This window comes from Aquarana catesbeiana, linkage group LG01, assembly GCF_042186555.1.
Source record: "Aquarana catesbeiana isolate 2022-GZ linkage group LG01, ASM4218655v1, whole genome shotgun sequence".
NCBI lineage: Eukaryota > Metazoa > Chordata > Amphibia > Anura > Ranidae > Aquarana > Aquarana catesbeiana.
Window position 1 is genome coordinate 206,661,660 of NC_133324.1, and position 26,761 is coordinate 206,688,420.

Consider the following 26,761-nt stretch of genomic DNA (forward strand, 5'->3'; position numbering starts at 1 on the left):
CTGCTTTCAAACTCTATTCCATTATTCTATATCCAAAGCTATTGCAGTGCTAAAGAGATGGTCCTAGCTGGCCAGCTGTCAGGCACATGCTCAGATCGACCAGCGGAGTAGTTTGGGTCCCAAGGGGCCCTGATTTTTTTCCCCCATCATCATCATCATCGGAAAACTGTGGAAACATTACAATGACACAGGATGCAGTGGTGAAGAGGATTCATTTTATTAAACACATACCTGCATTTATTTTATAATTTTATTTTTAAAAATTTGCTCTGGCTTCAGCTTAATCCTTTAACAGCCCAGCCATAACTTATACAGTGGCAGGAGAGTGAGAAGATGTACTGTACAAGCAATAGCACCATGATCTTGCTTTAAAATCCATCTGTGACCTCATGTGTGCTGTATCACGTAGAAATTCTTTGAACAGCTGTAAACTACCTGATTACATATTAATAATTTTGCTGACGTCCCTCCTCCCTCGACCTACATCATTTAGTGGTTTCTCCTTCTGTCCTACATGGCTCTACAGGTTACTCTCTTTACTGTGTCTCCTTACAGTACAGAATGAACTGCTAGGCACTGCAGGAGACACAGAAGACCGAAACTCCCGGAAGTGTCATTCCTTGAAGAAACTTCAGTTGGTTGCATGGGCGGCAGAAGAGGTAGGTATTCCTTTGCTTCTTGATATTTACAGAGTTTTTTCCTTTTTAATTCTTTGTACATGACATAGTCACTTTAATGATGAAATCTCACAACTCCATCGCACGTATTTAGGAGATGCATCGTCACAGGCTGCCCTATCAATGAAAGAGAAGAACACCAGCAGTGGATAAAACGTCCACAAAGATGGAACTGGAGACTTTTCAGCAGCAAGAAAAACCATGGATCTATTATCATGGTAACGGACTGAACCAAAAGGTACGTTTGCCTTAAAATCTGACTAAAGACAAAACTTTTTTTTTACTTTTGCATAGAGTGGAGAGGGTTTAGAACACCTGTCAGGTTTTCATTGCTCAATAAAACAAAAAAGGGAAAGTGGTGCTGCCTTCCAGTTAATGTGAACAAATCCCTATTAAACTGCCAGTAAAGTGACAAATATAAATAGCAATGGCATACGTGTATATCCCAAATCTTCTATGCCAAGCCTATAAGTGATAGTGGATTGGGGATATTGTGAGAAAATAAAAATAGGTATATATTTGGTGTTATCGCTCTCACTCTCTCATACTGGTCACTGGAAGTTCAACATGGCACCTCATGGCAAAGAACTCTCTGAGGATCTGAAAAAAAGAATTGTTGCTCTACATAAAGATGGCCTAGGTTATAAGAAAATGCCAAGACCCTGAAACTGAGCTGCAGCAGGGTGGCCAAGACCATACAGCGGTTTAACAGGACAGGTTCCACTCAGAACAGGCCTCGCCATGGTCCACCAAAGAAGTTGAGTGCACATGCTCAGCATCATATCCAGAGGTTCTCTTTGGGAAATAGACATATGAGTGCTGCCAGCATTGCTGCAGAGGTTGAAGGGGTGGGGGGCAGTCAGCCTGTCAGTGCTCAGACCATACCCCGCACACTGCATCAAATTGGTCTGCATGGCTGTCGTCCCAGAACAAAGCCTTTTCTAAAGATGATGCACAAGAAAGCCCACAAACAGTTTGCTGAAGACAGGCAGACTAAGGACACAGATTACTGGAACCATGTCCTGTGGTCTGATGAGACCAAGATAAACTTATTTGATACAGATGGTGTCAAGCATATGTGGTGGCAACCAGGTGAGGAGTACAAAGACAAGTGTGTCTTGCCTACATTCAAGCATGGTGGTGGGAGTGTCATGGTCTGGGGCTGCATGAGTGCTTCCGGTACTGGGTAGCTATAGTTCATTGAGGGAACCATGAATGCCAACATGTACTGTGACATACTGAAGCAAAGCATGATCCCCTCCCTTCGGAGACTGGGCCGCAGGGCAGTATTCCAACATGATAACGACCCCAAACACACCTCCAAGAGGACCACTGCCTTGCTAAAGAAGCTGAGGGTAAAGGTGATGGCCAAGCATGTCTCCAGACCTAAACCCTATTGAGTATCTGTGGGGCATCCTCAAACAGAAGGTGGAGGAGCGCAAGGTCTCTAACATCCACCAGCTCCATGATGTCGTCATGGAGGAGTGGAAGAGGACTCCAGTGGCAACCTGTGAAGCTTTGGTGAACTCCATGCCCAAGAGGGTTAAGGCAGTGCTGGAAAATAATGGTGGCCTCACAAAATATTGACACTTTGGGCCCAATTTGTTCATTTTCACTTAGGGGTGTACTCACTTTTGCTGCCAGCGGTTTAGACATTAATGGCTGTGTGTTGAGTTATTTTGAGGGGACAGCAAATTTACACTGTTATACAAGCTATACACTCACTACTTTATACTGTAGCAAAGTGTCATTTCTTCAGTGTTGTCACATGAAAAGATAGAATAAATTATTTACAAAAATGTGGGGGGTGTACTTACTTTTGTCAGATACTATATATATATATATATATATATATATATATATATATATATAGAGAGAGAGAGAGAGAGAGAGAGAGAGAGAGAGAGAGGGGTTATATAGCAATCTCCTCTGGTGAATCAATGCTGCCTCAATATATAGTGCCCAAATTATATGTAGTACAAAGTGTTAATAAACCAAGTGCATATAAAAAAGCATCAAGTATAAGCAAACTGATTTCAGTGCAAAGTTGTGTAACAATACTGAAGTGATCAAGAAAAAAGTCCAGATCTGCAACAAAAAAGCTATTCACAGATAATGTCCATAGTTAAAAATTCCCAAGGTGACTTGTGCAGGATACCAAAGTGACACTTTATCGCAGCTTCCATGTCAGAAGATAAAGTGATTTTTTTCGTGCTCCCCTCTTGATTATGCACTCACCAGATCTCTGAACCCCTGCAGGGGTGAAAGGTGTATAATCAGATTAGGCTCCGGTTCTGATGTCCCGGTGATCAGTATGACTGCGTCCTCCGTAGCGTTGTTCATGCAAAGGGGTATCCACATGTAATTGAGTTTAAAAAACGGGCACTCATAGTGTAAATCCGGTTAATCAAGTTTATTTTTAAAAAAGTATATAATCTTTAAAAAGCGGGGCCCTTGAATGCATTTAATATATTGCACTTTTTTAATCTTTGTTTTACATATCTGTATAGTTTTACTAGGTAATATCTGTTATGCAATTTGGTAAATGGAGGTGCATTGGCATATATAATATTGATTTGGACCACCTGGGGGCACGTGTGGTTTCCCGTGATACTCATCATATACTTGCCTTATTTAATGAATAATAGCTATTAATTAGAATGGACCTTAAGTGGTGAATTAGGTAAGGCATTATTCAAGATAGGAACTTTCCCCCTTTCTTTCATTTTTATGTTATTCAGCTAAATTGGAAATGGCTGCATTAGCACCTCTGCTTGCTATAAAAGACGTGGGATGTACCAAGATGGCTCCGCCTCAGTTGACGTCCTATGATGAAACACGTAAGGTGGAGCTTGGTACGCATTCACATCACTTCCGGAACTTCCAGGTTTTTGCGCTGTGGTCTGTGGAACGCACGCCGTCTAGACCTAAGGACTTGTTTTTACCTCTATGCAAGCTTAGGCAATTGAAGCCCCACTTTTTAAAGATTATATACTTTTTTTAAAATAAATTTGATTAACCAGATTTACACTATGAGTGCCCATTTTTTAAACTCATTTACATGTGGATACCCCTTTGCATAAACAACACTACGGAGGACGCAGTCATACTGATCACCGGTACATCAGGACCGGCGCCTAATCTGAATACACGCCTTTCACCCCAGCAGGGGTACAGAGATCTGGTGAGTGCATAATCATGAGGGGAGCAAGGAAAAATCACTTTATTATCTGACACGGAAGCTGCGAAAAAGTGTCACTTTAGTATCCTGCACAAGTCACCTTAGGAATTTTTAATTATGGACATTATCTGTGAATAGTTTTTTTGTTGCAGATCTGGACTTTTTTCTTTTCATAAGTTGATCACTTAGTTTGCAATAAAATGAGTTTGCATATATTTGATGCTTTTTTTTATATGACCTTGGTTTATCAACACTTTGTATTACATATAATTTGGGCACTATATATTGAGGCAGCATTGATTCACTTTCTATATAGCCTCTCTCTCTCTTTCTTCTCTCTCTCTCTCTCTCTCTCTCTCTCTCTCTCTCTCTCTCTCTCTCTCTATATATATATATATATATATGTATATATAAATATATGCCTATTTTTATTTTCTCACAATCTCCCCAATCCACTATCATTATAGGCTTGGCATAGAAGATTTGGGATATACACGTATGCCATTGCTATTTATATTTGTCACTATACTGGCAGTTTGATAGGGATTTTTTTCATGTTAACTGGAAGGCAGCACCACTTTCCCTTTTTAGTTTAATTGAATTATTTTTCCTTCATTTGTGGAGTTCTTTTAGGGAGGCAGCAGCCCAGCACACACCTAAACTTGAAACTCTAATTAAAAAGGTTTTCATTGATATCTGTACCCCTAATGGGGAAATTCGCCCTCTCTATTTGTCCTGTTTATTATTTTCACTGAGCGTGAAAGTGAAAGAAAATCCCAAATTTTGGGTTGTCACCAGAACAGAAATAGAAGGGAAATACCCCAATGGGTACACTAGTTTTGGTGAAAATCAGGGATTCCCTCACTTTGGGGAAGTGAAGGAAAATCTCTGCAATAGGACGCAGGTGCCACAAAAAAAAAAAATGACAGAGGTTATAACCCTCTCTTGCTCTAAAATGGAAAAACAAGTTTTGCCTTTAGTTCTACTTTAAATGCATTGTATAACATTATTATATAGTTTGCTTTCTCTTTTAAAAAATGCTTCTCTACCCTTATATATTGAATTAGTTCTGCAAAATTGGGTCCTTATTGAATATTTTTTCACATGTATAACAAGTGCAGTAAACTAGAGAATACAGTTATGAGAGCAAGTAAGCAATGGGGAAGATTTACTAAAACTGGAGAGTGTAAAATCTGGTGCAGTTCTGCATAGAAATCAATCAATCTCCAGGCTTTATTGCCAAAGCTTCATTGAACAAGCTGAAGTTAGAAGCTGATTGGCTACCATGCACAGCTGCACCAGATTCTGAATGCTCTGGTTTTACTAAACCATCCCCAATAAATCATCTTAAGACCCTTAAGAGGCTCATTGATTGCCCCAACCCCTGGATGATGGGTTCAATAAGGAGAAAAAGTATATATTTTTATTTTTACTTTATTTTTATTACTTTTAATTTTTTGCTGTAATGGACAGTTATATGTACATTTGAGTGTGCTATATGCAATAAGTATTATGTTATAATCATATAATATGTGTGTAGGGATTTAGTGATTTCCTAAATTCTTTTTTGCTGTGTATTGTGATCTGTTTGTGTAGTGTTAGTCAGCTTAGCTGTGTGCTAGCTGTGCGCTCTTAAGCTACTTTCACACTGAGGCGTTTTACAGGCGTTTTTGCACTAAAAATAGCACCTGAAAAGCGCCTATAAACTGCCTCTTCTGCAGCCCGTGTGAAAGCCTGAGTGCTTTCACACTGGGGTGGTGCGCTTGCAGGATGGGAAAAAAAGTCCTGCAAGCAGCATCTTTGGGGCGGTGCGGGAGCTGTGTATACACTGCTCCTAAACTGCCCCTGCCATTGAAATCAATGGCCAGCGCTGCCGAAGTGCCTGCAAAGTACTTCGGCAGCGGCGCTTTGCGGGGTGCTTTCAACCATTTTTTGGCTGCTAGTGGGGGTTAAAAGCACCCCGCTAGTGGCCCGAAAGTGCTGTCAGATGTGCAACTGCAGGGTACTAATGAGGAAGATAGATACAAAATATGGTTGCGCTCTAACTAATGTGCAAGTGAACCTTAACCTTATACAACATATGATAAATGATAAAATAGATAGTTCAAACACAGTCCCAACTAGGAAGTTATTGACTCTGTGGGTGATTCTGTGAAAATAAATCGAAGTTCCAAACAAGAATTCCTTTGCAAAATGTTAATCATCTTATGAACAGCTCAATGAAATTCATGTGACTTTTGCTTGACAGACACCGTGAATCCAACACCATGAAGGATGTGAGCTTACCAGCTGCACAGGCTAGAAATGTCTGTGGCTAACACCCAGCCAGGGCCTTTTCCTTAATAGCGTTCCAACACCAGTCTAATCACCCCATCAACGGGAGCCGTTTGATCCGGAACGTTGCTGGATGAATCCTCCACCTTAGGCACAGACACAGCTCGGTAGAAGATGGCACAGACGTAGCTCAGAAAAAAATGCAAAAAGTGGCCATAGATAAAACCTGCTGGGTAGTTTTATTTAAATATTAAAAACACAGACACCTATAAGGCGTATAGATACAAAAATATTTAAAAATATGTGGCCGGCTGCAGTATACACGCCCGTGCAAACAACGGGACATATCGCACGGTGACATCCTAGCACGTCGCTCCTCCCGATGCGTTTCGTCACTATTCTGACGTCATCCTGGGGCACAGGCGGCGTACTGACTCACCACTTAATATAGTAAACACACAAGCCAAGCCTCCTTCTGAATTGTAGGTAGCCAGCTATGAAGCACCATTTTAGATAGGGGAAAACAGGCTATTGGTGCCAGGAGTACTTCACGCCTTGACATAAAGAGTCTACAAGATAGTACCAATAAAAGTAAATAACCCTCATTGGATGGCAAAGCTATACCCACATAGCAAAACCGCTGTATCCCAGTGGCTTAGCTAGGAGGTCAGCATAATAGTAATGGCTCTTAACAGAGACAAAGCTAAAAATATGTCTATACCAGCACTAATCAGTGGCCAGCTCAGACGTTAAACCAAACACCCCAAAATAATAAAATATAATGAATACACTAAAATAATGTAACAATATCTGTCCAGTATCTGTCAAGCACACATGTATGTATTGAACAGGCCCTAGGAGCAATGATGAACTATGATCTTTATCGGCCAAAAATGCATTATGTAAATATGTCACATTAGCCAGTATAAACATCAACACTGGCAGCTGAACTAGCAGAATAGGCCCAATCGGTCAGTTGAATCGGCTCACTAGAGCAGAACAGTCTGCCCTGCCCATCTGAAGCAGAAACATAACCGTTTCATGTTAGCCACATTAGAAAGGTTCTACAAATAAGAATCCATTAATGGCCATTCCACACTGAATGAAGAACAAATGACCAAAACCCTGTATAGAATATTGGTCCCAGAATAGCTATAGTGTTGGTCTAAACCTTGAATTCATATGCACAGATTGACCAATATCCACGAGATCGGTCAACGAAAACTTGGCCCATCAGGTGGAATAAAAACCACATTGGCATCAGTTCTATTAGTGGGTGTGACGTGTCTAAAAGAGTGACACACCCCTAATAGGCGAGAAGATATTATATCATCCACACAAAGGATGACAGCATAAATCATAACCCTGCTAGGATAAATATAAACATATCGAGCCTGGCACCAAACTGGTAAGGTGGAGACAGAATAGCTATAGTGTTCATATAGACCATGAATTCATATACACAGATCGTCCGATATCCAAGAAATCGGTCAACCTGGCACGAAGGCCTGGCCTATAAGGTAAGATGAAAAACATATATGTATCCATCCTATCGGTGGGTATGACGTGTCTGGATGAGAAACACACCCCTATTAGGCGAGAAGATGGTGACGTATCATCCACAACAGGGATGACTAAGTCACCATAACTCATAACCCTGCTAAGATATATATAAATGTATCACCCATAGCGCCAAACTAGTAAGGAGGAATTATTACAGAAACATATATATACACATCGTGATCAATAAGGGGGTCCCATGCCTGAATGCATATCCAATAGACATTCTGTCTCCACCTTACCAGTTTGGTGCCAGGCTCGATATGTTTATATTTATCTTAGCAGGGTTATGATTTATGTTGTCATCCTTTTTGTGGATGATATAATATCATCTTCTTGTCTGTTAGGGGTGTGTCACTCTTTTAGACATGTCACACCCACTGATAGGACTGATGCATATATGGTTTTTATTACACCTGATGGGCCAAGTTTTCGTGTCGGGTTGACTGACCTCGTGGATATCGGCCAATCTATGCATATGAATTCAAGGTTTAGACCAACATTATAGCTATTCTGGGACCAATTTTCTATAGGGGGTTTTGGTCATTTGTTCTTCATTCAGTGTGGAATGTCCATTAATGGATTCTTATTTGTAGAACCTTTCTAATGTGGCTAACATGAAACGGCTATGTTTCTGCTTCAGATGGGCAGGGTGGACTTTTCTGCTCTACTGAGCTGATTCAACTGACCGATTGGGCCTATTCTGCTAGTTCAACCGCCAGTGTTGATGTTTATATTGGCTAATGTGACATATTTACCTAATGCATTTTTGGCCGATAAAGATCATTAATTCATCATTGCTCCTAGGGTCTGTTCAATATATACATGTGTGCTTGACAGATACCGGCCAATTGAAGTGGTATCTGTTCGGCATGCAATAATTGTCTTTGCTTGTTGTCAATTCATTAATTTTTACTAGGAATTTCTATTAGATATTGTTACATTGTTTTAGTGTATTAATTATCTTTTATTATTTTGGGGTGTTTGGTTTAACGTCTGAGCTGGCCACTGATTAGTGCTGGTAAAGACAAATTTTTAGCTTTGTCTCTGTTAAGAGCCATTACTATTATGCTGGCCTCCTAGCTAGGTTTTGCTATGTGGGTATAGCTTTGCCATCCAGATGAGGGTTATTTAGGTTTATTGGTACTATCTTGTAGACTCTTTATGTCAAGGCGCAAAGTACTCCTGACACCAATAACCTGTTTTCCCATATCTAAAATGGTGCTCCATAGCTGGCTACCTACGATTCAGAAGGATGCTTGGCTGTGCGTGTTTACTATATTAAGCGGTGCATCAGTACGCCACCTGTTCCCCAGGACAACGTCAGAATAGTGACGAAACGCATCAGGAGGAGCAACGTGCTGACGTCACTGCGCGATACATCCGTTGTTTGCACGGGTGTGTGTACTGCAGCCGGCTGGCCACATATTTTTAAATATCTTTGTATCTATACGCCTTATAGGCATCTATGTTTTTAATATTTAAATTAAACTACCCAGCAGGTTTTACCTATGGCCACTTTTTGCATTTTTTTCTAAACTACATCCGTGCCATCTTCTACCGAGCTGTGTCTGTGCTCAAAGTGGAGGATTTGTCCAGCTACGTTCTGGATCAGATGGCTTCCTTTGATGCAATGATTAGACTGGTGTCAGAACACTATTGAGGAAAAGGCCCTGGCTGGGTGTTAGCCACAGGCATTTCTAGCCTGTGCAGCTGGTAAGCTCACATCCTTCACGGTGGTGGATTCACATTGTCTGTCAAGCAAAAGTCACATGAATTTCATTGAGCTGTTCATAAGCTGATTCACCTTTTGCAAAGGAATTCTTGTTTGGAACTTTGATTTATTTTCACAGAATCACCCACAGAGTCAATAACTTCCTAGCTGGGACTGTGTTTGAACTATCTATTTATCATTTATCATATGTGGTATAAGGTTAAGGTTCACTTGCACATTAGTTAGAGCGCAACCATATTTTGTATCTATCTGTATTTGTGTGTATTTCACTTTGTGTTGCAGCTTACTATTAGGGTTTAATTTATTTTACAGCGCAGTTTTGTTTTTTTCCCACTACTAATGAGGATATCTGCTGGGCCTGCATCCCTTTAGACATGCTCCTATTGAAAGTATCTCTCTAAAAATTTAATTAAATTTTTGTTGCTGGGGATGCCTGAAATCTGACTTGTATCTTAGTGCAGACTTCTGGGAAAATTGGTGAGCCAATCACACAAGCACGAAATAATGTTTCTGGGGAGTGGTCAGTAAACACTCTGTGTACAGAACAACTCCAGGTAGCCATATTGCAATGCATTCTCAGAAAATTACAGTGGCTGCAGCTTGAAAAGGAAAGGTAATTTTTAATAACATTCAATTACAATATGATTAGTGTTGCAATTATATGTGCTATGTTATTTTTTCTTTATTTGCTATTTTTTTCCCCACGAAAGTGGAGTTTCCCTTTAAGTATCTTAGTCACTTCCTGCTCTTTCTCTTCTCCTCCAGGGATTTTCCCTGAGAGGATGTCTGTGTGATCCACTTATCTAGGCCTCAGGCCTTAGGGTCTAGAGGTATGGAGTGTTGAACGATCTCCTGTCATGGGGAGTGTCCCTAAGCTGTTGGCTGAGATGAAGTGCTACTGGCCGTTGGGGAAGCAAAGCTGCGGTTTTCCTACCACAGGGATGGTGAGTGACCGACTGAGCTGGCAAGCACCACATGAACTTTCCCACTACTGTCCTGCTTGTATCCTAAGACTGAGAATACACAGGAACCTCAGTTGACAAGGAGCCACATTTATGAGATGTATTCCATCCAGAAGAGTTCTGTGACAGAAGGATTGATATTAGTGAGAAGACCTTGTATGGGATCAGGTATCCTGTGTTCCCTCCACCCTCCTTCCCACTCTTCATGCATGTGCATTATTAAACATCTAAAATATATTCAAAGAGACTGGCACCCTTAATTAATCCACGACCACCCGGGAAAAAGGACTTTCACCCTGAGAAGGAATGTGCCTGGGACATTTATAACCAAGTAAGTGGGTCTTGGACATTCACATGTACCTATTGGTCATCGTTAGAGCCAAATGTGCCCGGACTGGTTACCAATAGCATTACATGTGAAATGAAAATGTTGCTTCAATTTTTTGTTTTTACAGTACAGCATTTACAATCAAAAGATAATTACCAACATCTTTGAGGCTTTAAGGGTCCTGATGAAGCAGGCTGTCCCGCAAAACACGTAGACGTACTATTGACCTCACCATACCTTTGATTGTGTCTCTTTTTTTGTACATTTCATGGCTTTGTAGACCCTTGCAGGCAACATCTAACATGCACTTTTGTAATAAAATACCATGCAAGTTTTAATGGATTGTGTTTATTGATTTTTATTTCCACTTTCGGAGGCATAGTTAAAGTCCCCATTATTTACATTGTAATATTTGATCATCTTATGATCCCATTCACACCTGTGCATTTGTATGTGCATTTTGCAGAGCAGAAAAGTGCACATATCTGAAAATACATTGATGCCAAAGAGGTCATTCACATCTGCATGCTTCATTGTGCTGCATTGGGCTGTAATATAAAGCCAGAGACATGTCCAACTTTACATGAATTTACCTGCATTTTCTGGCCAACTGATGTCTATAGAAGCTCATGAAGATGAAAGTAAAATTCATGAAACCACATGTAACACGTGTAAAAAGCATGTGAAACACATGTTAGAGAACAGAAGCAAAACGCAAGGAAAAATACATGACAGCAGAAGCGGATAGATGTGAATGGAGCCTAAATAACAAGGAATTGTTTGCAAGTCACTGTTTTAATGGAACGAGTTTTACATACATCAAAGGTGAGTTTATGTTTAAACAAGCAATGCTGACCTTGATAAATGTCCCTCAAGGTCATGATATTCATCAGGGTTTCCTAAAAAGCCATCAGCTGGCTCTTTGGAATTGAGAACCCTGGTAGCCTGCTGCTATGACCGCCTAAAGAGCAGTGCAGTGTGCTTGTTTCACTTTTATCCAGGTATATTGATGTGATATAACATCAACAATGACATCAGTTGGCTTTGAACTAGCCAAATGATTATCTATTACAATATAACTGGAAGTTTCAAAGGTCTTTGTTTTAATCACTTTAAGATTTTTTTTATAGGTTTTTTTAATGCAAGGTAGTTTGAGCTCATCTTTAACATACCTTTTTTCAGCACCTATACTTCAATTCTTCTTCAACGTAAGAACGTCAGTCTTTAACTTCAAATATCTTAGTGGGCAAAAACTTTGACAACACATTAAGGGCTCTTTCACATCGGTGATGATCCGCCCCGTGAACACCCGCTTGCTCAGCGGGGATTGCTCCGCCGATCCCCGCTGAGCAGGAAAATGACAGGTCCGTCGCTGCACACTGTGCAGCGATGGACCTGTCAGAGTGCCACTCTCCCCTATGGGGGGATCGGATGATGACGGACCGTAGAGTCCGTCGTCACCCGATCCGATCCGAAGACGGATGGAAAAGTAGGGTTTTCCTCCGTTACACTTTTCAGGTCGGAGCGGGTTGGATGTCAGCGGACATGTCACCGCTGACATCCGACGCTCCATAGGGATACATGTATGTCCGTTTTTCATCTGAAAACAGAAGGATGAAAAACGGACATACGGATCCCCGTGTGAAAGAGCCCTAAGATCATAGATCCACTCTAATGCCCTGTACACACGGTCGGATTTTCAGACGGAAAATGTGTGATAGGACCTTGTTGTCAGAAATTCCGACCGTGTGTGGGCTCCATCACACATTTTCCATCGGAATTCCGACACACAAAGTTTGAGAGCTTGCTATAAAATTTTCCGACAACAAAATCCGTTCTCGGAAATTCCGAGCGTGTGTACACAAATCCGACGCACAAAGTGCCACACATGCTCAGAATAAATTAAGAGACGAAAGCTATTGGCTATTGCCCCATTTATAGTCCTGACGTACGTGTTTTATGTCACCGCGTTCAGAACGATCGGATCTTCCGACAACTTTGTGTGACCGTGTGTATGCAAGACAAGTTTGAGCCAACATCCGTCAGAAAAAATCCATGGATTTTGTTGTCGGAATGTCCGATCAATGTCCGACCGTGTGTACAGGGCATAATACTTGTGCATTGTGTAGTCACATGACTAGAAGCCTTCCCTCTGTGGTCTCTTCTGTATAAGTGAGGTTTGTCACCTATACAAAAAAGAAAAGGAATGCCAAACATTAAGTATGTCCAGCAGAGGATTCATTAAAGGCGATACAAAAGTGGATATCCGGCATGCTTTGGGGGCTCAAAACGTCTTGGTCCTCAGGAATATTACAGATTGGGTGACAGTGAAGTCAGCACAGCTAAACAGACTATGAGAATTACAGGCACATGGCGCACCAGCATGGCATATTTTAACTCCAAGCAGGAAAGACTGAGACACAAAATAACTATGCCAGCAAAGATATGCTTCTGTGCTTGGCGTGATCCGATTACAGCCAGGAAGAAGAGGGACTGGTTGGACCACCAGGTATTTCTCACAAAAATAATACCTGAAAAAAGAAAAATCTAGATTTTTAAAGAAACATGTAGACACACAGATGCATAGATTAAAGAAAAAGCTTTGGGGGTAATACAGTTGTGCTCATAAGTTTTCATACCCTGGCAGAATTTATGATTTCTTGGCTATTTTTCAGAGAATATGAATGATAACACAAAAACTTTTCTTTCACTCATGGTTAGTGTTTGGCTGAAGCCATTTATTATCAATCAGCTATGTTTACACTTTTAAAATAATCACAACAGAAACTACCCAAAATGACCCTGACATTTTACATACCTTGGTGATTTTGGCCTGATAACATGCACACAAGTTGACACAAAGGGGTTTGAATGGCTATTAAAGGTAACCACCCTCACCTATGATCTGTTTGCTTGTAATTAGTGTGTGTGTGTATAAAAGGTCAATGAGTTTCTGGACTTCTGACAGACCCTTGCATCTTTTATCCAGTGCTGCACTGATGTTTCTGAAATTTGAGTCATGGGGAAAGCAAAAGAATTGTCAAAGGATCTGCGGGAAAAGGTAGTTGAACTGTATAAAACAGGAAAGGGATATAAAAGATATCAAAGGAATTGAGAATGCCAGTCAGCAGTGTTCAAACTCTAATCGAGAAGTGGAAAATGAGGGGTTTTGTTGAAACCAAACCACGGTCAGGTAGACCAACTAAAATTTCAGCCGCAACTGCTAGGAAAATTGTTCGGGATGCAAAGAAAAACCCACAAATAACTTCAGGTGAAATACAGGACTCTGAAAACATGTGGTGTGGCTGTTTCAAGATGCACAATAAGGAGGCACTTGAAGAAAGATGGGCTGCATGGTCGAATCGCCAGAAGAAAGCCATTACTATGCAAATGCCACAAAGCATCCCGCTTACAATACGCCAAACAGCGCAGAGACAAGCCTCAAACCTCCTGCACAAAGTCTTTTAGAATGATGAGACCAAATTCTAGCTTTTTGGCCACAACCATAAACACTACATTTGGAGAGGAGTCAACAAGGCCTATGATGAATGGTACACCATTCCTACTGTGAAACACGGAGGTGGATCACTGATGTTTTGGGGATCTGTGAGCTACAAAAGGCACAGGAAATTTGGTCAAAATTGATGGCAAGATGAATGCAGTATAGTTTCAAAAAATACTAGAGAAACATGTGCATTCAGCCAGGAAGCTGCGCATGGGACGAACTTGGATATTCCAACATGACAATGATCCAAAACACGAGGCCAAGTTGACCTGTCATTGGCTACAGCAGACTAAAGTGAAGGTTCTGGAGTGGCCATCTCAGTCTCCTGACCTCAATATCATTGAGCCACTCTGGAGAGAACTCAAACGTGCAGTTCATGCAAGACAGCCCAAGAATTTACAGGAAATGGAGGCTTTTTGCCAAGAGGAATGGGCAGCTTTACCATCTGAGAAGATAAAGGGCCTCATCCACAGATACCTCAAAATACTTCAATCTGTCATTGATGTTAAAGGGGGCAAAACACGGTATTAAGAACTGGGGTATGTAAACATTTGATCAGGGTCATTTGGGTAGTTTCTGTTGTGATTATGATTTAAAAAGAATAAACACAGTTGATTGATAATAAATGGCTTCAGCCAAAAACTAACCATGAGGGAAAGAAAAGTTTTTGTTTTACCATTCATATTCTCTGAAAAATCATACATTCTGCCAGGGCATGTAAACTTGTGAGCACAACTGTATGATTAACATTGATTGTAACCCCTCTTTGTGGGGCTATTTTATGCTACTTTTGTAATATACTATGTTATTTTTCATCAATTTATAGTTTGTAGTATACTACCCGTGAGTCTAGATCACCCATTATCCCTTTTCTTATTTGAGTAATAAGAACGACCTACAGTTGTGCTCAAAAGTTTGCATGCCAAAAAACTGTCTTTTATTCAAGGATAGTGATCACATGAAGCCATTTATTATCACATGCTGGGAGGTTAATTGGATTCTGTCTAAAATTGGCCCTGGTATATGAATGTGAAATGGGGACCTTGGATTGTGGGCTCCTTGAAGGTAGGGACCAATGTGCCTGCGTGGGTTTCCTCTGGGTACTCCGGTTTCCTCCCACACTCCAAAGACATGCTGGGAGGTTAATTGGATTCTGTCTAAAATTGGCCCTGGTATATGAATGTGAAATGGGGACCTTGGATTGTGGGCTCCTTGAGGGTCGGGACCGATGTGAGTGTGCAATGTATGTGTGGAGCGCTATGTAAATTGACAGCGCTATATGAGTACCTTAAATAAAAATAGGGATAATTGTAGACACTCAACCACACTCACTCAGGTTGAACTGGATGGATTGGTGTCTTTATTCAACCTTACTAACTATGTAACTATGTAACATAGTTTTTTGGCTCCTTTTAAAATCATAATGATAACTGAAATCATCCAAATGGCCCTGATCAAAAGTTTACATATCCTGGAATGTTTGGCCTTGGTACAGACACAAAAAAGTGGCACACAGGTTAAAATGGCTATTAAAGGTTAATTTCCCACATTTGTGGGTTTTTCAATCGCAATTAGTGTCTGTGTATAAATAGTCAATGAGTTTATTAGCTCTCACATGGATGCACTAAGCAGGCTAGATACTAAGCCATGGGGAGCAGAAAAGAACAGTCAAAAGAGATGGAAAAGGATATAAAAAGATATCCAAAGCCTTGAATATACCAGTCAGTACTGTTCAATCATTTAATAAGAAGTGGAAAATTTGGGGATCTCTTGATACCAAACCAAGGCCAGGTAGATCAAGAAAGATTTCAGCCACAACTGCCACAGGAATTGTTCGGGATACAAAGAAAAACCCACAGGTATCCTCAGGAGAAATACAGGCTGATCTGGCAAAAGATACTTGAACAAAAAATAGCTGCATGGTCAAGTTGCCAGAAAGAAGCCTTTACTGCACAAGTTCCACAAAAAAATGTGGTTACAATATGCCCAACAACACCTTGACATGCTTCATTGGGCTTTTTTGTGGCATTGGCGCATTCTGGCAGCTCAACCATGCAGCTCTTTTTTGTTCAAGTAACGTTGAATTGTGCTCCTTAAAAACAACCACACCGTCTTTTTGGAGAGCAGCCTGTATTTCTCCTGCGGTTAACTGTGGGTTTTTCTTTGTATCCTGGGCAATTCTTGTGCCAGTTGTGGCTGCAATCTTTCCTGGTCTACCTGAGCTTGGCTTGGTATCAAAAGAGTCACAAATTTTCCACTTCTTAAAAAGGGATTAGACAGTACTGACTGCCATATTCAAGGCTTTGGGTATCTTTTTATATCTTTTTCCATTACATTGTTATACAGGTCTTTTGGCTGTTCTTTTCTACCTCCTCACTGCTCAGTGTCTAGACAGCTTAGGGCATCCAAGTGAGAGCTAACAAAGTCATTGACTATTTATACACAGACACTAGTTGTGATTTAAAAAGCCACAAATGTGACAAATTAACGTATTTCCCGGTGTATAAGGCAACTGGGCGTATAAGATGACCCCTTAATTTTACATTTGTAGAAGAGTTTTTGCCTGTACTTACCGTATAAGACAACCCCCCTTCCGAGGCTTCCGACACTTCATATTTCTTCCTTCTTGCTAGAGCTGGAGCCATATCCTTCTTTCTGGACCCAATCACGGCAAGCGATGTATTCTATTAATGAATACAAAGCCTGCTTGGATTGGCAGAGGCTGTAACATCATACTCTATGTAGCCTGCTCGAATTGGCAATCCGAGCAGGTTCTGTATTCATTTGAATACATCGCTCACCGGGATTGGCTCAGCGGTATACAGTATTACTGCACATCCAGCAGGCATCGGAGGGGCTGACCCGGCGTATAAGACGATCCCTGATTTTTGGCTAGTTTTTTTAAGTGTAAAAAGTCATCTTATACGCTGGAAAATACGCTGGAAAATACGGTAACCTTTAATTGCCATTAACCTGTTTGTGCCACCTTCTGTACCAAGGTCAAATATTCCAGGGTATGTAAACTTTTTATCAGGACCATTTAGGTGATTTCTGTTATCATTATGATTTAAAAAGGATCCAAAAAAACATGTGATAATAAATGGCTTCATGTGATCACTATCCTTGAAACAAAGGTTTTTTGACATGATCAATCATATTTTCAATATTAATGCCAAAATTTCACAATTTCTGCCAGGGTATGCAAACATCTGAGCTCAACTGTAAATCTGTTACATGTGTCTGAGACTTAAACTGTCTCAAGGCTTTTCTGACTTGGGTGCAGGTTGTTTTAAAGGGCCCCACCAGCAGAAAAGAGTCAGAGATGCTTTATCAAATTCTCCCCATGTTCTTTTTTCAAACTACGGCCAGTCATATATTTCCAAAACTGCCAAGAATTCAATGTTATTTTCTTGCAGGCATGGCAGCATTTGATGCATTGTTTTCAAGGTGGGATTGCAGCAAGTTTCTGACTTTGTCATTGACTCAGTGTTGTTTCAAAAGTCTGCACAGAAACATGTCAGGTGTCCCCAGTGCTGTCCTTAGGTTTTCTGCAATGATGTTATCTTTGCTGTTCTAGTTGTCAAATAGAAGACTATGGATGCAGGTTTTCTACTTTTGCAACTCCAGAACTGTTTGTGTGATCATAGCAAGCAGACCTTGTCACTCAGCCCTCTGTACGGGGAAGGTAGTACCATGCCAAGTCTCAGTACCTGTAGAAAAAAACATTTAATACCCCGTACACACAAGCAGAATCTCCTTTGGAGAAATCTTGGGTGGTTTTTCTGACGGAATTCCGCTCAAGCTTGGCTTGCATACAGACGGTCACACAAAAGTTCTCTGAACTTTCGACCATCAAGAACGCGGTGACGTACAACACTACGACAAGCCGAGAAAATGAAGTTCAATGCTTCCGAGCATGCATCGAATTGTTTCCGAGCATGCGTGTTTTTTTGCATGTCGGAATTGCATACAGACGAGTGGAATTTCCGTCAAGAATTTTTTCCGTCGGAAAAATAAAGAGCCAGCTCTCAATCTTTTGCTGCTGGAAATTCAGACAGAAAAAGTTGGATGGAGCATACACACGGTCAGAATATCCGACCAAATGCTCCCATCACACTTTTTTTAACGGAAATTCCGACAGTGTGTATGCAGCATTAGAATCTAATGTTATGCTTTGTAAAATCCTTTCAATATATGCAACTGGCCTGAAGAACATTGTTAAAAAAGTGGAGAACTGCTTTAAAGAAAAGGTGCAAAAACAGTTGGTTTTCCTTTGCTGATTACTTGAAACACACAAATAAAAAGCAAAACATTTTTTTTACTCTGCTAAATTCTGCCCTAACCACAATGATCCTGCTTCGCATGGGAATGATTCACTTTAAAGGCAGAACTTTTGAATACATTAAAATAAAAGTAGTATTAAAACCGCAGGTTTTTTTTTCAACTTAAAGCAGTATTAAACCCAAAACCAAACATGTAATGTATTGCAGCTTACCGTAGGCATGCGCAGGGGGTGCGCCAGATGTACCTGGGCACACCATAATTATTATGTGTGGTGCTAATTCCCCCACTACCCAGGCTTCCCCACATGGTGCACCCCTCCATTGCAGTGCTGCTGGCTTCCCTCCTCTTCTCTCCCCCCCCCCCCCCCCAGTTGCTGCGGGGACGTTTCAGGGTGGAGAATGGAGGAAGGGGCTAATCAATATGTAATTTACCGGCCCCTTCCTTTTCTAAATGAACACAGTGAAAACAGCTGCTCAAAGTGTTAAAAAAAACGAGGGTTTAATATCACTTTAATTTCTGACTCGGTTTTTCTTTTCCTGTTTCTCTGTTACATATTTGTGATATTAAACATGACACAAGAAAATAGTACACACCATTATCTGACTCAATCTGACTCTTACTATGAGGGGCAATAAATTAATTTGCCTCAATTGCTTCCATCAGCTTGAACATGGCAAATAACAATAAGTTTCAATGAATTAAAATCAATGGAATATTGAAGTTTGAGTTTTGCCATATGTCACACAGAAATGTGATGTTGGACACAATATCTAAGTTAATTAGTACTCTTGAGATTAAGCCAAAGACATTAACAAATTACTGCAAACATTGCTGCCTGGCTTCATTAGTGAGTGTGGAGTTTGTATCATGAAAACCTATTGTATAAACATGTATAGTGTTAACGTTGTAAAGCAGGAATATTGTCATCTCACTGTAAAACATAGAAATAATACAATTCAAGGTAGAACTAAATGATCATTAAAAGGTAAAGGGCTGCAGATTGATTGAATTTATATAGAACACAGAATGCACACTCTACTACCAATAGCATCTTATTTTACAGTAAGGAAGCATATTTTTCCTGAAACACTTTATATACAATGTAAAAATAAAAATGTATCAAATAATAAAGAAACAACCTTTTCTATTACTTTTACATCTTGGTAATAGGGAGGTCAATGGTTGTTAGCGCAATGATTTTATACTTTATGTCTTTTCATCTTAATGAAGAATTTTATTAAGGATTCAGCAACCAGCAACTTAAGAAAGATTTTAATTAGGGAGTCAGCAATCAGAAATGTCAGATATGGCCGCTGGTGGGTGTGGTCATGTGTGGAGCAGGAACAGGAAGTGTCCTTGGGTAAAGATGCTAACATTTGTAATATTTATTGTACACCCTGTTAAAAATGATACAGTAAAAAAATATACCAGCCGTTAGTTATTTGGAGAGAGAGTATAATTCATTCCAAACTCTCTTGATAGAGAAATATGTATGAACACCCTTTGCTGAACATACTAATGCCCCGTACACACGATCGGACATTGATCGGACATTCCGACAACAAAATCCGAGGATTTTTTCCGACGGATGTTGGCTCAAACTTGTTTTGCGTACACACGGTCGCACAAAGTTGTTGGAATTTCCGATCGCCAACAACGCGGTGACGTACACCACGTACGACGAGACTAGAAAAGGCCAGTTCAGAACCAAGCGCGGCAACCTTTGGGCTCCTTTTGCTAATCTCGTGTTAGTAAAAGTTTGGTGAGAGACGATTCGCGCTTTTTTAGACTCGTGGTTTTCAGATCATTTTCTGCTGTTCAGTTTGTGCTTGGGGGTTTGTATCTGCTCTTCAGTGCGTGCAGCAAGTGACGCGCGACTCTTGTCATTCTGTTTTTGTTCGTTCGTTACTGTTTTTCAGGTCGCTCTTCACAGGCCTTGCTGCTCTTCAGTGCTTTCTGTTAGTTCGTTCTGAGCAGCCGACCGTTTTCTAGCCATGTTTCGTATACGTACTCCTCGTAGAGTTCATGCTGTGCGGGGGCTTGGTGTTGGGGTCCTGACCTTGACACAAGTCCAGTCCATGAACAGGGTCGGGAGGAGTTCATGGACCAAGAATTGGTTGCTTCAGCGTGACCAGTTCTGTCATATGTCTTTGCTCCGTGAGATCTGTGAGAATAATCCTGATGATTTCAGGAACTTTCCCCGGATGACGGACCCCGTATTTCACCGTTTGTTGGCTTTGCTGACCCCCTATATCAGCAGGCAGGATACCTGCATGAGGCAAGCTACCCCTTTGGAGCAGAGGCTCGTCGCCACCCTGCGGTACTTGGCGATGGGGAGAAGCCTGCAGGACCTCAAGTTCTCGACAGGCATCTCCCCCCAGGCTCTGGGGATCATTATCCCAGAGACCTGTTCTGTCATCATACAGGTCCTGCAGAAGGAGTATATTAAGGTAAGATTTGTATCCTTTAATATCACATTTTATTGTATTTAATGTTTGCTAATATATTGTATTTCTTTCCTAATTCCCAAAATACCATGATTGGAATATGCTGTGAATGTCCCCTTTGTCCTCATGCATGCTGGATTTTTCTGTAATTATTTTTTGGTCCTTCATACATATTTTCCTTCACTTACTTCCCCAGCATGGTCTCCTGGCCCTATATTCACCTCATGTAGTCACTTAACAATGTATTTTGTCAGCTCCATAGTAGTGCTTTACCCCAAACACCCCCTAAAATGTTTTTAAATGTGATTTGTGCTTTAAATTCAGGCAGAGTGCCAGAGGCTTATTTTGGGGGGTCCCCAAATCATTTGGAACCCTCCCTCCCCCCCAACTGCTAAGTCAGCTGATACCAATTCTCTATCTATCCTCAATCATCTATCTGCTGACTTTGCCAAACCCATACACACTATACCCATCTCTTTTGTGCTCAGATTTATGGATGAATTCCCCAAAGCATGTAGTGCAAGGGCCTGCCTGTATACTTTCAAATGGTACTGTTTAAAGTTTTTGTATACTATTATTATCTTGATAGGTAATAGCAGAATGTCCAAATGTGCTCAAATGTGTACAATGTGTATTTATATCTTTGTATTATGACACTTCTTACCTGTCCAGTGGGCTGCCAATAGTGTAACTAAGGAGGGGCTGGCCAAAGTAATACCCATTATTTAGGCATTCATCTCTCAATGAAGTGAAGAGGGTTACCTGCCCAAGAGTCCCCCCCCCTATAATGTTAGAAATGGCCCATGAGGGGGGGGGGGATCTGATAGGTGTACCTTATACTTTGGTCTTTAAAAACTCCCTCAAATAAATGTTATCTTGATGTTGACCAAGAATGTTTGTGTCTAATCTGTTTTCCCTGTTTATGTGCAAAATGACTATTTTTTTTTCTTGTTTGACTCCACAGTTTCCTTCCACGCCACAGGAATGGCAGACTGTAGCCTCCCACTTTGCACAGCGGTGGGACTTTCCTAACTGCGGAGGGGCAATTGATGGGAAACACGTCCACATTGTCCCACCACCCAACTCGGGGTCATACTATTATAATTATAAGGGGTTCAATATTATTGTTCCTGTATGTGGATGTGGGGAAGAATGGCCGGATGTCCAGTGGTGGAGTCATTGCCCAGACGGAGTTCTACAGGCATCTCCAGAATGGCAGCTTGGATTTGCCACTTCCAGAAGACAATGCGGAAGGACTCCCATTCATCTTCATTGCGGATGAAGCATTTGCGCTGGGGTACCATCTTATGCGGCCATTCCCGATGAGGATCCTCACCCCGGACCAGAGGGTTTTAATTACCAGAGCCAGAAGAGTGGTGGAGAACACGTTTGGAATCATGGCCAGCCGGTTCTGCCTATTTCTTACACCCATACACATGGCGGAGTACAAACTGAATCATATCATCCTGGCATGCTGTGTTCTACACAACCTGACGGCGCTTGAAAGTGGCCGTCCTGGCTTGCCCCCCCTGTGTGCCCGTGATATCCGTCTTAGATACCTTGAATACTGTGCGGGTAGGGGGGCTATCAATATGCCAGACAATGTCTGAAACCTTTTGCAAATAAAAAAAGAATTTAACTACTAAAATCTTTGGTGACATTTACTGCTTGTGTTTCTTTTAGCTGACCCTGACAGAAATGTGGTGAGTCTTGAAAATGGCGTGATTGTGTAACATTACAAAGCATTGTTGGGTGTTATTTACTAAAGGCAAAGACACTTTGCACTACAAGTGCACTTGAAATTGCACTGAAACTGCACTTGTAGTGCAAAGTGGATTTTCCCTTAGGAAATAACCCCTATTGTCAATTAGAGCACAACAAAAGTTTTGGAGCGTTGAAACAATAATCCACACTTTCTTGATTAACAATCTTTTTAATACCAGTACAGTCACATGTGCATTTAGAAAAGGTTTTTAAAACAAACCAACATGTTTGTTGTATATAAATTTTTGGGGTCACATTAGAAAAAGTAGAAATGTCCATTTAAGATAAAACAGGCATGTTTAAAACAAACAAGAAAGACACAAATCTTGAACTTACAAAGTTCACATTTGGTAGAACTTGAAGGCAATATCAGACATGAGTATTTACAAACTGTGTTTGATATTGCGTTCAGATGGGGTGAAGTTACCCCTAGAAATGCCAAATTTTGAAGATGCACACCAATTGCCGAATGTCAACATGTGCTAGCTGCCATCATGGGGGATCAAGGGACGTGTTTTGTGGGTGCAACCCCTTCCTCACAGCTACTTTATTATTGAGGAAGGAGTTGCACCCCCAAAACACGTCCATTGATCTCCCGTGATGGTAGATAGCACATGTTGACACACTGTGTGTCTCTTCAAAATTTGGCTTTTCGCAAATATGTCAAAAAATGGTAAAAATTTTTAGGTCACAAAAAGCGCAAAAAAAAATAGGGATTTTGAGGGGTTTTCAACTCTCCCTAAAACATCAATGATGCTCTTTATTTTTTTTGAACATCATTGATGCTGTTCTGGATGTTTTCCAAATCCCTATTACACCCCATGATCTTCCCGATCAAGATCTGTGCACTTTCCGAGGTGAAATGCCCTGGATCCACAACATCACGATCACCTAAAAAGATAGAAACAAAAACGCACCATGTATTATAAATATTCCGGCATACATCTCTTACCTGAGCCTGTGGTTGCAGACACTCACCTGTTGTGGTGCCAATTTCCACCACGTCTTCCTCCTCCTGCTCTGCTTGGCTTCGGTGGATTTTCCCTTCTTCCAGAGGTGGGGGGTCTGTGGTCTCCTCAGATGAGAGGTGTCCTCCGAGTCTTTTATCCCCTATGTAAAAAAAAATAGGTATACTTAGCACACAGATATTTCATGGCAGAAATAGGAATATGAAACATTGCTTGGAAGTGGGGTACAATTGTCTATTTTGGCAGAGTTCCAAGATGTCGAATTTTTAGTGTCCTTTGTCAAGCTTCAATACTTTACCTGTTTTGTACAAGCTTCACAGATGGAGACACCCCTATAGTATACACTGGAGCACCCGTGTGGGCCCCCTAATAAAAAGGGTGTTCTTGTGTCCCACACTAGAGCTCCAGCGTCCAGATGTGTAAACAGTTACTGAGTGTCCTCTCCTTACACAGAATCTAGTTTGCATTTCATTCTAGTTACAAACCCATCTACACAACCAAATTATTTGCAGACAAGTAGGCCATAAAAAATATGGGCAAATGCATATGGCCAAAACAATGGTGTTTTCTAGGCCGAACGAACAATGTTTTACACGAACGAATAATGTGCCCATGAACATGAAAGTTGCCATTTTAAACTGGATAACAGTTAAGAAAAGCACATGGAGCAGCACGAATGTAATAACATAAAGAATAGGAACACAGCACAACTACTTACTTTTTTGCAGCACTCTCCGGATCTTTCTGTACTGCTCGTGCTCTCTTAATTTAAGGTCCGACCACCGCTTCCTGGGCTGATCTTTCGATCATCGTACCCCGAAATTCCGGTGCAGACTCTTGACCACTTTCGCCATTATCTTGGCCTTTCTGACGTTGGGGTTGGGGTAAGGTCCATACTTCCCTTCATAGTCGTCCCTCTTCAGGATGTCGGCCATCTCCACCATCTCCACAAAGGACATATTTGAGGCCTTAAATCTCCTTCTGGATCGGGACGTTTCTGCCTCCGGGCTTTCCTCCTCCTCCTCCTCGTTGGTGTAATTATAAGACACCTGCTCTGACTCCGCCATGTGCTCCTTTCCCACTGCGCCGAACGAGAAGGGGCGGGGAATAGACTAGAAAGAACGTCAGGGGCGGGCGGAGTTTCACGCATGCGCAGTGTCTATAAAGCGTAACGCGCGTGCGTAGTACGTACGATCTGTGAGCGGAGGAAGGAGTAACGGAGGCACCGATCATGATTGCGAAGGTAAGATTTAACATTGGGCCTATACTGCTTCTAGATTGAGGCCTGTATTTGCACAAGTTTAGAAGACTTTAGGCTGACATTAGGGTTTGTCTTGTGTTGTGTCTTGCAGTGAAAATGGATATCTTGAAAGATAAGGACTTTATGCCAATCTTCATTGATATGTTCAGGGAGCTGCCCTGTCTATGGCAGATGAACCACCCTGAATATAAGAACCAAACAAAGAGGAAGGCAGTGCTGGATAATTTGTTGGAATTTGTGAAGACGGTGATCCCCACGGCAGACATCACCTATTTGAAGATCCTAATTGGTGGCCTGAGGAGCACTTATCTTAGGGAGCACAAGAAATCCAGGATTCCAAGAGATCAGGAGCTTCAGATGACATTTATATCCCCAAGCTGTGATACTATGACGGGCTGCATTTTCTGGCAGGTCAGACTGAACCCAGGCCAGCACTCTCCACTCTTCCTTCCATGTTTCCTTCCCCCCAGCTGAGGCTTCTGATGCCCAATCTGGGCCTTCCAGTCAGCAACATGTGGAGGAGCCCAGATTGAGCCAGGTATAGCATTCTTCTAAATATTGCTGGTTGTCCAATTAATGATGTTAAATAGATGTTAGTTTGGATTGCTAATTTATGATTGGGATTGATGAAGCAAAAACTAAAACCATGTGCCTTTTTCATACACAGGGAAGTCTCAGGAGGTGGCCGGGCCAAGCAGGCTGCCTGATACCCAGGTCCCTCCCCTACACCTTCAAAGAAAAAGTGTCAGGAAGAGGAGTAACCTGGAGGAGGCAGCAATTGGCCTCTTTTGGAAGGCTACCGGGGCCCTGAGAACCCCCCACACTGTGGAGGAGGATTTTGCTGGCATAACTGCCTGCAAAATGATGCAGATGGAGGAGGGCCAATGACTCCTGTGTGAGTTCTTAATTTTGGAAGCTCTCAATAAGGGGTTGAGGGGCCAAATAACATGTACTACCCACATTTGTGACCTCACACATAGTCCTCCTCCTCCTCCAGGTCCTACTCCTCCTCCTCCAGGTCCTACTCCTCCTCCTGCCACATCTCCAACACCAGAGCCACAGCCAGGAAAGAAGCGTGGAAGGAAGACCAGAGAGTGATGGCCTGGGTTCATTCTGGTCTGGCAAAAGATGCAGCCTCTTGTAGTACCACAGCCTGGGGAAACAGATGTAATCTGCTGCTTTCCGGACCTCTGGGACTTCTGGGCCAGATTGCACTCCCTTATATATGGACTCCTCAGGCCACCAATTTTGCTTTTATTATTTTTGTAAAATAATTGATGTGTGCCCTGGGGGTCCAAGGCTTCGCCAATTTATGATGTTTATCCAGCGTTGCCTCCCTCTTTGTTTGGTTCTGAGCCCTTAATAAAGGAATTTTTGGTTCAATTATACTCGCCTATGTGTGTTTTCCTTCAAAAAGGACAGTTTGTTTGTGAGGAGGCAGGTACATTTCAAAAATACAATGTGAAATTAACAAGAGACACCAACACCAAGCAACCTCCTTGAGATTAAATAATACAAGATAATAATGGTGTTGTGGTAACTTAACACAAAACACACACAAAAATATTATGGAGTAAAACCAATTAAAAAAAAATCAGCCTTGAAAAAAATACAAAACAAAAAAAAAAAAACAACAAAAAACAAATTTGGTCAGATGTGACAAATCAAAATATTTTGAGGGAATCACAATAAATAATAAAGAAAGAAGTTTGTGAGAACTCTGTATGAATATGAGCAGCAAAACTATTTCATTCTTCTCACATTATAAAGAAGAAGAGAGTGCACTGTATTAAACCTTTTTTTTACATTGCAGCA

At 41.3% G+C, this 26,761-nt stretch overlaps 1 long non-coding RNA gene across 1 annotated transcript in view; it reads right to left on the reverse strand.

Moving 5' to 3' along the window:
- Positions 1–336: 336 nt before the first annotated feature.
- The window catches only part of LOC141138929 (uncharacterized), a 54,511-nt gene continuing 28,086 nt past the window's right edge, over positions 337–26,761 (reverse strand). The window contains exon 3 of the long non-coding RNA XR_012243691.1: positions 337–794. This is a non-coding gene — a long non-coding RNA (uncharacterized lncRNA). The remainder of the gene's footprint in view (positions 795–26,761) is intronic.